Here is a 13868-nt window from a genome sequence, read left to right as displayed (position 1 = left end):
ACACGCGGATTCAGATTTTGTTGCGTTTGTTTGATCAATCATTATTGATCTAGGTATTTCTTAAACTCTTCTTGATAATCTGACGTAATGCGTTCCTATGGTTATTGGTATTTTATAAGGATCCCCTAAAATTTTAACAAGTGATATCAGAGCCACCATTACTGTTAGATTATTAGGATTTGATTATATGAACCCGATTTTTTTTGGAACAACACATATTAATTTTCGGTAAATTCAAATATTGCCATATTAGAGATTTGGTTTGAATTCGAGTGTCTTTTTTTTTGCATCATGTTGGGGTTTATACACCACTTATGTTTATGTCAAATGTGATTATATATTGCTGTATATTGGAGGAAGCCCTGCAAACATGGTTTCTCTTTATGATTTTTGAAAGAAAACTCATTACGATGGATGCAAACACAATTGTACCTTTACACTTTTATCTTTTTTCCTTTTCAACATACGGCTGCATAACAATTACATGAATTGTTGACTGCATCGCAATTACATGAATTGTTTTTCTTGTTATTGTAAAGTCTGGGAATTACTATTGTCGCAACCTACCCTTCGGCGGGAAGGCGACGCGACACTCACAGGTGCGTCTTCCAAGGAAGGAAAACGCACGGAGTCGCCACCAAGGTTTATTTGAGGAGAAAAAAATGCTAGAAAAACCAAAAGAGGTCTATGAATTTTAAGAATAAAATGTTCGGGAATTGTTTACGCACAGGGAAGGTATTAGCACCCCACAAGTCAGTCACAAGGGACGGCAGCCCTTAATCAAATGTACAAAATCATGACTTCAATATTTATTTTATTTTCCTTTTTTATGTTTTTTTATCTTTTTGGGGTCGACAAGAGCGGGGCTCTTGCTCCTACGTATCCTCAATTGCAATGAGAAAATCAGACCTACATAGTTCTTTGAAAGCAAGAAATTTACGCGTAGTAAAAGAGATCGTTAAGGCGTTGAACCTTGAACGGATTCAAGCGATTTTTACAGATAAAAGATTGATTATGAGTTGATTTTAGCTTTGGTTTCACTTGGTTACTTTCAAACTCATTAAAAGAGGACTTACAAAGTAAATGACCGGTTGAAACTTTATTTTTCAATGATTAGCCGAGGTTAGAGCACAAACGATCGGTTGAATTTTTATTTTATGATGATTAAGTGTGATTTCGGCACAATTAATCGGTGGAAACTCACTTTACAATGATAAAAAAGAGATTACGGCACAATTAACCGGTCGAAACTCGCTTTGCACAAAGAAATAAAATTACTGATGGTAGAAGAATGAAGATGCAGAAAGCAAGAGTGGATCCCTAAGGTTGCATAGAATGAATTCACAACTTCAAAAATTAAAACTAATCGGTCGATGAACGAAGAACGGACGAAGAACGATGAAGAACGATCACGGAATCGATCACGAAAACATTACAAAAATGTTACGGAAGCGTCTCGGCCTTGTTTTTTCTTCTTCTTTCTCTTTCTTCTCACTAATTTCAGTGAAAACCTCTTGATTTCAGGTGTTGGACCCTTCTACTCAGCCCCCTCCCGCCTATTTATAGGAAATGAAGGGTGGAGGTTGTGTGACAGCTCGCCCAGGTGAGCTACTTGCTTCCTCCAGAAGTAACCTTGCTCGCCCAGGCGAACTGGTTACTTCAGCCCTAAGCTTCCTGGTGGGCCCAGGGGCTAAAAAATGCCCCAAAAGTGACCCTTTTGCACTTCTTTTGAATATTTTGCACATTTCCTTCTAAAACGTCACAAAATCCTACGGATTACGCTGCAATTAGTGTTAAGCATTTCAATTCGGCTGGCGAGAATCCAAATGTTGGCACACAATCGTCCCCGGACGAGATTAGGGTATGACAGTTTCCCCTCTTTACTTATCTTTTATTGGAGATAAGAGGGAAGTAAAGATAAAAACACTAATTTCGTTCGAGTGATCTCACCATCCGACCGGCCCCTAGCAAAAGCCCAATCAGTGAAACCTGTCAAAAGAAAGAGCATAAGAGACATCAGGTATATCAACAAAAGACCTTGAAGTCTTGCAAAGTAAGGGAGACATCAAAGTCTCGACGAAAGACTCTGATAGCCTTTGAAAAGATAAAGAGCGGAAGACATTGATAGTCTCCGCAAGACAACAGACTTTGATAGTCTTGAAAGCAACGAAAACGAATGACCATGATTATCTCCGCATGCCAACGAACTTGATTGTCTCTAGAAGGCAAAGAAGATTGTAATAATCTTGAAAACAACGAAAGCGGATGACCATGATTGTCTCCGCATGCCAACGGACTTGATTGTCTCTGGAAGGCAAAGAAGACTATAATAGACTTGGTCGAAAGACATTTGAAGTCTTCGAAAAGTGGCAGACAACCATGATTGTCTCTGCATGCCAACGGACTTGATTGTCTCTAGAAGGCAAAGAAGACTGTAATAGTCTTGGTCGAAAGTCATTGAAGTCTTCGAAAAGTGGTAGATTACCATGATTGTCTCTGCAAGACTATGATAATCTTTGTAAATCTTTTACTAAAACGTGAACACACTTAGCAAAGAACAAACCTCCAAACCAATCAGAGCAACATATATTTTTGAAGAAAAAACAATGTGACTACTGGGGAAGGAAAGCATGCTGATAGAATTTCTCATAACCACAAATGAGATTTAGAACATTTGCATTTCATTTCTAAAAGAGCATTAGAAGAAAACGTTGGGTCCAATCGAAATAGAGGAAAACCGCTCAAAGTGTATAAAATCTCACACAGGTAAGTGTTTCATCCTAACTCCAAACCACAGACATGTCATGATTTGACTTTGTAAGTCATTTCCCATCAAGTCAAAGATAATATGTGTAATCATAGATCAACAGGATGTTTTAGGAAGTTGGATTTTGGTGGGGAATTTGGCTTTTGGGTGTTCTAGCCTTTCCTTTTTGTTTCCTTTTCTCTTTGGTTCGGCATGGAACAAAAGCGGATACAAAGATTTGTTTGTGACTAAGAAGGGGATTGCTCCACGCATCCCTCGGGTTTTAACCAAGTCATTGTTACTATTTTCTTTCTTTCTGACAATTCTACGCATCGTTCAGACATTGTCGTGTTCAAAGAACTTCTCTTTTTCTTTTCTTTTCTTTTGCTTTTCTTCAATCTTTGATTGATTGATTTTTTTTTTCTTTTCTCTTGCTTTTCCTCAATCTTTGATTTATTGATTTTTCTTTTCTTTTCTTTTCTTATGTCTCACACTTGTAACCTAAGGTAAAGGGAGCTTCGCTCGAAAGATCTTTTTATGCTCTCTCCCAAGGGTGAGGTTGGAAATTTCCATCTTAGGTCAAGGTTTTGGACAAAAAGTTTGACGTTTGGCTCAACAAGCCTACAAATGGTGGGACATGATGGATGTCGGGATATTTGCTTAATAGGTGGCTTAGGAATAAAGGGAATGCCCCAAATCATTTCCACGACACGCATATGACAATGATGATTAGAAATTTATGCAAAACTTATCATAACACACATCTATGTGGACACTAAAACATAAAGTTTTGTGGCCATGCAAAAACTAAGGCTTAGGGTTCGTTTCCCCTATTCAATCAACCCAGTGTTTCCAAAAAATGTTCATTTATCAACTCACGCATACATTCGAGTCCATTTAGGAATTTCGGGAAAATCTTGCATTGCGTACACCCTTTAGGTGCACATTTCTTTTTTTTTCAAAAACCTTTTTATGTTATGATCCGGGAATTTTCCAAAGAAAATTGGCGGTCATTCTTTTTCAAAAGCGTGTTGGCCTTTTTTAGTTTTCTTTCTCTTAGCTTTTTTCTTTCAATTATTTTCTTTCAAGAAAAAAAAAATTGGAAAAGGTTTGTAACCCGGGCAAAGTTGGTGTCCGAGATTACACTTTATCGAAAGGAATAAAAGGCATATGAATGAAAATAAAACAACACACAAGATCCCCTATTTTTTGTTTCGGACAAACCATCGCAAAGTAAATACGAAAATATGATAGAAGCGGTAAAGTTAATCACAATGAGATAACAAATAACTGAAAGCAATAACATAAAGTCTAGTTTTATCGCAATGAGATGACAAAAAAAACTGAAAGTAATAACATCAAAATAAAGACAAAATCACAATTTTTTTGGGCGATCTTAGCCATGCAATGCTGCCTCCTCAAGTGAAGAAATCCAACACATCGACCGTATCGTCATCCTCCTAAGCTCCCTCGTCGCCCCTTGGGGCCCCTGCAGGTCTTGCCCCTGTCTCAAAATCTGGCTCATCTTCAGGCAAGGTCACTGTGGCCCCGAACTGCTCGAGGGTAGGCCAAGGGAAAGGACTAGGGTCCTAGCTCTACTGGTGCATAGTGTACCGGTATAAAGTCTCGTTTAGCTGCACCTGGCCCCTGTGATTAGTCGCCTGCTGGCTAGCCATATGTTGCATGTATGTGTGCATCTGGAGTTCTAACCTCTGCAAGTAGGTAGAGATAAACCCCAGGGATGGTGTCTCCTGTAGAGGCGGTGGAGACACATCTGTGGCTGGCTGCTACTGGCCCTCCTCCTATTGCTGGGCCTGCCAGGGCATTCAGTATTTTTCTATGAAGGCTCTATTTATGGGAGGCCGAATGAGCTTGGTGGGAGTGACCGACACTCCATAGAATTGGCACAGGCTCGTGATTAAAGCAGGAAACCCCAGTGCCCTATTGGACTTCTCCAGGTCCACTGGGTGTCTAGGAGGTGTGATCCCTACAAACTGATATATAGCATCTGAGATTAGCTGAGCAACACGAACACTCACCTGGGTCAAGATGGCGTAGACTAGCTGACACTTCGGCAGGGGGAGATCTGAATTATGGTCGCTAGGGAGAATGTTGTTGAGCAGCAACATAATCCAAATCTGCGTGAGAGTGGTCATGCTAGTGCTCATGATCCGCACCTGCCTCCCCGCTACGTTCCGGGCAAAGTCCTGCCTCGAAACGCACAGCAATTGGCTGATGGCCTCCTCATCAAACCCCGAGGCCTGACTCCTCCGCTAGCTAAACTCACAGCACTGGCCTTCCTCCAGGACCAATGGATGCCCCAGAAACTGGTTAATGGCATCCTCATTGAAAGGGATCCATTGGCCCCTCACCCAGAAGCGTTTGTCTCTGACACCCTCCTCCGTTGGCCAGGCATTGGCATAAAACTTCATGACTATCTCTGGGTCGAACTTAGCCATGGGTGATAAAGGCTGAGCCCATTGCCTCCGGGCAATTTCCTCTTGAAACTCAGCATACTCTCCATCCCTCAACTGGACTCACCTCTCCTTGAGGAACGACAAGCCTTTAATGGCCTCAAATCGTCGCTGGTGTTCCTCACTCCAGAACCTGTGCCAATCAAATTCTATGTGGGGAATAAATGGCTTCACCCTTCCCCTATTTAAAAAACTCTGCAGACATGCTCGCCCAGACGAGCTAACTCCCTTTTTTTTTTTGCAAAAATTTGATTATTCCTTGTTATGTTCATTATTATTTTTTAACTCCTATGGTTGCAAATAAACTAGGCGCATTCAAATATAATTCAAGAAATAGACAAATAAAAGCATGAATCTTAAAGAACATAATTAGAGATACTAGGTTGGCTCCTAGTAGCGCTTCTTTAACGTCTTAAGCCAGACGCGGGATGATGATTTGTTGATCACGGGCCTAGCACCTGCTCGTACCTGCCCCTAAGCTTTCGAATAAAGGAAATGGCATCATGCAGAAAGTGTGAAACAAACCACAAAATACCCATATTACCTTTCACTTGCCCTTTTTCCAATTTTGGTGTGATATTGATCACTACTCAAAATGGATTTCCATTTATCCTCCGATCCGCAGGTTGACAAGATGCACATGCATGCATGCTTACGATTAGGAAGTTTAAGTGTAATAATTAAACAAATGTTATTATGTTCAATTTTACTTAAACGCTTATGGCACCCTTTTGATGGAGCCAAATGGCTCCGGATTCAGTGGGCAAAATTGAAAGTGTAGGTTCTCAAGAAGTAAAAACACAACACAAGAAATTAAAATGCAAATCATCAATCCAATGTTTATTAATGTTGCAATCATGGTTTACAAAGGATTGGAAGACTTTGGAGATCCCAATGAGTCTTTGGAGAACAACCTTGTATTGAACCCTTAAGCTGCCCCAAGTACTAAGCATAATATCGTTTGACGATATCAAAATTCATAGGCGAATGCAATTCTTCATCTTCCATGCTGGCAAGTACCAATGCTCCTCCCAAAAATGCTTTCTTCATGACAAAAGGTCCTTCTCAATTCGGCACCCGGCTTTGATATAATCGTCCATAGCTCATGGCGACCAATCTCTTACCTTCCATAAGATTCAGCTGATCAAAGCGTGCTTGGGCCCATTCCGACTCTTCCAACCCTGACTTGGCCAGAATTCTCAAAGAGGGGACCTCTACTTCAAACGGCAGCACAGCCTCCATCCCATACACTAAAGAGAATGGAGTTGCCCCAGTTGATGTGCGCACCGAGGTTCAATAACCATGCAGCACGAAAGGGAGCATCTCGTGCCAATCCTTGTATGACACGGTAGCCTCAATTGCCTCATTCATCTTGGGCCTATAATGCGTAGAATTGTGATGTTGGATCTTGAAGTCCTCACACATTTCTTTCATCATTTTGTTGTTCAGATTGGTGGCATTATCAGTGATAATCTTCCTGGGTAACCCATACCAACAGATTATCTCTTTCTTGATGAACCTGACCACCACACTCCTTGTCACACTGGCGTATGAAGCCACTTCAACCCATTTGGTGAAGTAGTCAATGGCAACCAAAATGAAGTGATGCCCATTCGAAGCTTTGGGCTCAATAGCCCCAATCACATTTATTCCCCACATAGAGAACGGCCAAGGTGCCGCCAAGATGTTCAAAAGCACGGGCGGAGCGTTGACATTGTCGGTGAATGCCTGGCACTTGTGGCACTTTCTCACATGGATACAACAATCATTTTCCATGCTGAGCCAGTAATACCTTGCCCTCAAAATCTTCTGGGCCATGGCATGCCCATTGGTGTGTGTTCCAAAGGACCCCTCGTGAACTTCTACTAGCATTTGCTCAGCCTCCCTGGCATCCACACATCGGAGCAAAACCATGTCATGATTCCTCTTATACAGGATACCTCCACTTAAAAAGAAACCAACTGCTAACCTTCACAACGTTCTCTTGTCGTTGTCGGAAGCCTCCCGTGGGTATTCTCTTCAACGTACCGCTTGATGTCGAAGTACCAAGTTTTACCATCTTGCTCCTCTTCTATCAAGAAGCAATGTGTGGGCTTGCCACGACATTTGAATTCAATTTACGGCAAGTCCCCATGCGAGGTCAACTGAAACATGGATATCAGGCGAGGTTGTGTGGCAGCTCGCCCAGGCGAGCTGCTTGCTTCCTTTAGAAGTAACCTAGCTCACCCAGGTGAGCTAGTTACTTCAGCCCTAAGCTTCCTGGTGGGCCCAGGTGGGCTGAAAAATGCCCCAAAAGTGACCCTTTTGCCCTTCTTTTGAATATTTTGCACATTTCCTTCCAAAAAGTCACAAAACCCTATGGATTGCATGGCAATTAGTGTTAAGCAGCTCAATTCAGCTGGCAAGAATCCAAATGTTGGCAAACGATCATCCCCGGACAAAATTAGGGTATGATAACTATAACAAGAAAGTATACATAAAGATGTCGTACACTTGTTTAGTTATGGATTATTGCATTGGATTTTCAAAAAACAAATTGGCATTATTGGTTAATTGATATACATGATTAGTGATGCTAGAATAAATTTGTGATAGCATCATCTATGGATGTGATATTTACTTGTTGTATTTTAAGTATAAATCAATGATAGCATTAAATATAATTTAAGAATATAATATTTACTTGTCGTAATTAATGTTTTATATTTTTCTACTATCATAATTAGGTGTAAATTTAACAGTAACATATCATTCCCATTTATTTGCATGTCTAGTAATTTTTTTAGTTAAATTGATTGACAATATATTGTCAAAGTGATCTCTATTGTAAAAATTGATTTGATTAAAATTACATAGATTTTTGTATGAAATTGTTTATGTGAATTGTATTCGGCTCAAAGGAAGACGCGATTTGGCCAAATAATATTGTACCTATTATGATAAATGTGTAATAATTATAAGATATTTTCATGTGAATAGTAGTCGGTCCAAAGAAAGGCTATTATTTGACAGAACTAATCATCAATATTTGATCATTGCATTAAGAGTACCAATTACAAATTAATTTCTTTGTCCAAAGACTAGGAATTAATATTGTGCTAGGTATCTTGTGATGGGTCTGTTATGCAAAATATTTGCACGTTCTGTTATATATAGTTTTATATAACTTACTTGATCATATGTGAAAGTTGTGTAATTTTAAGACCTCTCATTTATTATATTAAAATGTCTTGTATTTTTTGGTTAAACTGATTGAAACAAGATGTTGCCAAAGTAACCTCTGTTGCATAAGCTTATTTGATTGAATTTACATAGATATTGCATGGAATTATTCATGCAAATTGTGTTCGGCCCAAAGGAAGACACTGGTAGAATAATTACATGTCTGTGATAATAAACATGTTATGATTATAAATAATGTGATCTTCCATGTGAATAATGAAATTTCCAAAGACAATCATTATTTGACCGGAATAACCATCATATAAGTTTTCCATGTGAGTAATGGAGTGTCCAAAGACAACCTTTGTTTGACAAGACTTATCACCAATGTTTGATCAATGCGTTGAGAGTACCACTTGTAGTTAGTCTTTTTCAATCCAAAGATTGGGGATTAATGGTTCGCTAAGTATCTTGTTTGGGTCTTGAAATTTACCAAAAAGATTATTTGTACATTGTATGTTTATTGTTCTCTTCTTTAATTGTTGTTGTTGCTACTACTATGGTTTAAATTACTCATATTATTTGAATCCCAAAGCTACATGTATAAAATTTAGAGTTTGAAAAGAGTCAGTTGCAAGTTGAGGATATTGCATAATTTTTATTAGAGAAGAAACAAAAGAACAAGATAATGAATTTCCTTGTTGCTTTTGTAGGATGAGGCATATAAAAAATAAAAATGTCCTAATTACACTATTTAGTGTGTAGAGAATGGTAAACTTCTCATTTTTGTTTGTTTTAAAGTTAATTTAGTTTTGTACCGAAGAACGCTACTTAGTAGATTTTGGTTCTACTACTCAAATAAGCATGTCTATACAACACTACCTATGGAGTCATCCACTAATTGATAATGAAATATTCATCTATATGGGCGATGACATAAAGTTGCAGTTGAAGCTATAAGAACTTTTATGTTTCTTTAAAAGACTCAATTTCGTTTGAATTTGGTTGAGACATGTATTGAGTTGTTTATTAAACCAAATTTCATTTCTAATTTGGACAAATTTAGTTATTCTTGTTCAATTAACATAATAAAGTTAGTCCCTTTTGTGATTCAAATGTTGCAAGTTATGAGTTCTTTTATGGATATTTGAGTGTTCCTATTGCAAACAATTTTGGGTGGTACAAAATTAAATGAGAATTTCATCACTTTATAACATAAGTGCTTAAGTCATATCTTAATAGAGAATTTGAATGCTTGTGTTATAGAAAATTCTAGATCATTTATATTGGTTGGACCTTATAGTCTACATTGAGATATAAAGGGAAAATAAACAAACAAAAAGGAACTCAGGTGCTGAAAGAACTAAGGATGTCTTAGAACTAATAGATACATATATTTGTGTTCTATTCCTTATGGATTCATGAATTGAACAAATGTATTTTATTATGTTCATATATTATTCCTCTTTATTTAAATTATGGGAAGTTTTGACCTCTAGACATTTAGTCTTTCATTGAACTTCAACCAGGAAAGAAAGTTAGGGTTGTCAAATCTGACCGCGGGGAATATTATGGTAGATATGACATAAGGTGCAATGTTTGGAGTCCCCCATGTGTTTTCTTCAATAATTGTGAAATTGTTTTACAACATGTAATGTTAGGCAAACCTAGCATGAACAAAGTTGTTGAACGATGAAACTAGACTTGCGCAGATATGGTAAAAAGTTTGATTCTTCTCTACCAAAGTCACTTTGGGTAAGGACATTAAAGAAAGAAATTTATATCTTTTTAGGGCACCAATTAAAGTAGACACTAATAACCCCTAAAGGTGTGAGCCAGGAAAATCCCAACATTGGGCATATGCATATTTGGGGATGTCCAACCAAAGCAATGCCTTATAGGCTGCATGAAGGTAAGCTCAACTTAAAGATAATTAGTTACAAATTTTTTGTCACATTTAAAGCTCTCACATGTATAAGTTTTACAATCCCACTTTAAGATCATGTTTGAGACATACAAGAGTCATTGAGGAAATTAAGTTTGGAGGGGAAGGAAACATAAGGAATGTTAAAGAATAACATGTTATTGACAATAGATAAGTATTTGTACTTACCATTGTTCAAGAAATGGATATGGTAATTAAATAATGATGTTACTCCTAACATTATTAAAAGACAAGACAACACTGAGATTTCCTCCAAGCACCACCTAAAGTTCAAACTCAATAGCCTCAAGAAGTGTCATTGAGAAGTCCTCTAGAGAAAGGAAAAAATGTAATTTGAATGATTAGGTTACATTTCTTTAAGAATATGAATATGACATTAGGTTGATTGAGAAGGTCTAATCGACTTTAGTTAAGTCATGTTGTGCTATAAATCTCAAGTGGATTGATGTCATAAATGATGTAATAAAACCGATGGTTGAATATGACATTTGGGATATCGTCAAATTTCCTGAAAGTGTGAAACCCATAAGTTGTACATAAGTATCCATAGTCGAAATGGATTTGATGAGTAATATTGAGATATATAAAGTTTGTCTTGTCGCCAAAAGTTTTACAAAAAGGAAGACATTGATCACAATAAGACTTTCTTTCTGATTTCTTAGAAATGCTCTCTTAGGACTATAATTACACTTTAAATCATTTTGATGATTGTTTTGCATAGATGGGTGTAAATATTATGTTCCTAAATGGAAACATTGAAGAAACAATTTATACGATGCAACCAGAAAACCTTGTTTAAGATGATCCAAAGTCTATGGTATACAAACTAAAGAAATCCATTTATGCTTTTAAACAAGTCTCTCGTCTATGGTATTACAAAATTCATCAAGATTATCTCTTATGGTGTTGAGATAAATTTGGTTGATGGTGGCGTATACTAAAAGTTCAGTGGGAGTAAACTTATTATTTTGGTATTTTATGTTGATGACATCCTACTAACATTATACGGTTTATTGTTGCAAAACAGTTATATTGTAATTTATCATGTATGCTTAAGTTTATTTTTTATTGTCTTGAAATTTTTTTTTGTGGGAGTCCTAAGGTGATATATGAGTAATCTTGATATGCAACACTAGATAGTAGTAAAGTGCATTATGCTCTAATTAAAGAGAACAAACAACTACAAGTTTTCATATCGAAATTCTAGAAGTTTAGAGATCATTGGGTATTCTAACATCGATTTTATGGAATATTTTAATACCAATCACTCCACACAAGGATCCACATTTAACCACATTGGTGGAGTTAATATTTTTGCTATGAGACATCATACTAGAATTTATGACTGTTAAATTATTATAACTAGCTTAGTTGTTGTTGCCAACATTAAGAAGTCATCGAGTGTTTATTGGGACAACATCTTAGCGGTCTTATTTAGGATTCAACCAAGTAAAAATTTGTTGTCATAAAGTATTTGGTTGTTAAATAAAGAACTCAAAAAATACAGATTTCTATAGAACATATAGGGACTCATTCCATGCTAGCTGATGCACTTACTAAAGGTCTGACACTTAAAGTTTTTTTCATGAGCACACTACTCATATGGATGTAATTCCTGATGGTACCTTAGTTTAGTGGGAGTCTTACTTATGTTCTATATCTTATGGTTTACAAACATTTTGTTGTTTTGATTTTCTACAGAAATAAAGTTGAAGTTTATCATTTCATTATAAGCTTGTTTTGTTTGCAATATTTATGTTGTGTTTGGATTGATCTCTATAAAGAATATAGTTTGGTTTAATTGGGAATAGGCATGACTGAGATCACATTGAATGTAATTTCCATGCTACTTATCCATATTGACATGTCATTGAGTGTATTGATGTGGTGGTCATTAGGCTCTAGTTGCATTTGTTGTAGTGACGAAAGCCGCAGTGATTTCATTATTGATACATGAGATGGACAAAGTTGTTAAGGTGAAAGTTTAAAGGTAAATAGCATACGGATGCGCGTTTAAAGATTTTGATATAATCGTTATAATATGTAGCCCAAGTGGGAGATTGTTGGAATTTTCTATTCCAATAATTAATGTGGACTAATATTATAAGACAATTATATTAGCTATTTATCATTAGTGGGTTTTATTTTATGTAATCAAATTAAGTACGCCTGTTAGACAACTAAATCAGATGACATGAACTTAAATGAGCAGATGTCAGTGTTAGCCCATTAGGGGATAATGGAAACCCTATTAGGTTAACACGCTATAAGAAGGCTATGTTCCCTAATATATCGAACCGTCACACATATTTTCTTTTCTCCCCATCTAAAGAGTTATGAAGGTCCTATTGAGAAATAAAGAGGTTCTGGTTGAGAAAGAACCATGAAGTCACCGATTGTGCTGTTAGTCGGTTATCCGTTGTCTCTACAGCATTCCGTCACAAATCCTAAGAAGAGCGCACGAATCAAAAATCACCTACGAATTTAGATTCTACTGCGTTTGTTTGATCAATCATTATGGATCTAGATATTCCTTAAACTCTTCTTGATAATCTAGCATAATGTGTTCCTAGTGGTTTTTGGTATTTTATAAAGATCCCCTAAAATTCCAACATGTTGATGATAGTATTATCTTTTCAAGGGCTACAGACACTGAAATGGGACATCTTTTGTCTATCCTTCAACGATATGAAGCAGCTTCTGGCCAATAGGTCAATTTGAACGAATCTGAGCTTTCCTACAGCCGTAATGTGCCTAGTACCAGATCTGATAAGCTAGAAAGGCTAATGGGAGTAAAGGTAATGGAAACTCATGAGAAATACTTTGGTCTACCTACTATGGTGGGAAGATAAAAAAAAAAAAAACAAGTATTCTAGTTTGTTCAAGGTTGTGTCTGGAAAAAGTTGAAAGACTAGAAGAAGAAGGCCTTGTCGAGAGCACAAGGGAGGTGCTCATAAAGTCTATTTTGCAAGCTATTCAGACATATATTATGGGTTGTTTTGAGCTACCACAGTCACTCAATAGAGAGATTAAGAGACTTACGGCCAAATTTTACTGGGTGGTGATGTTGAAAGGCTGAAAATCCATTGGCTGAGTTGGAGCAAACTTAGTCATAGTAAAAAAAAGGTGCTTTAGGCTTTTGGTACGTTAAAGCTTTCAATTTGGGCCTCTTAGCCAAACAATGGTGGAGACTCATTTCAAATGACAAGGGTGTACAAAGCTAATTACTTCCCCCGAGGTACACCTTTTATTGCACTAAAAGGCCACCAACCGAGTTTGGCTTGGAGAAGCATGGATGCTACGAAATGGATTATAGAAACAGGAAGCTACTGAAGGGTGGGAAATGGAAGGGATATCAAAGTCTACAATGACAGATGGATTCCTAATCTACCAGGATTCAAAATACCTGCATTTGAGTCAATAATGCTAATCCAGATTTGACTTGTTGGAGCTGATAGATGTGGAGAATTGTGGGTGGGATGGTAATAAGCTTCAGCTTTTGTTCTCCCAAAACACAATTGAGGTCATCATGTCTTTGCCT

The sequence above is a fragment of the Glycine max genome, chromosome 10 (assembly GCF_000004515.6).
Source record: "Glycine max cultivar Williams 82 chromosome 10, Glycine_max_v4.0, whole genome shotgun sequence".
NCBI lineage: Eukaryota > Viridiplantae > Streptophyta > Magnoliopsida > Fabales > Fabaceae > Glycine > Glycine max.
The sequence above is the reverse complement of the archived record's forward strand: the minus strand, read 5'-3'. Positions refer to the sequence as shown.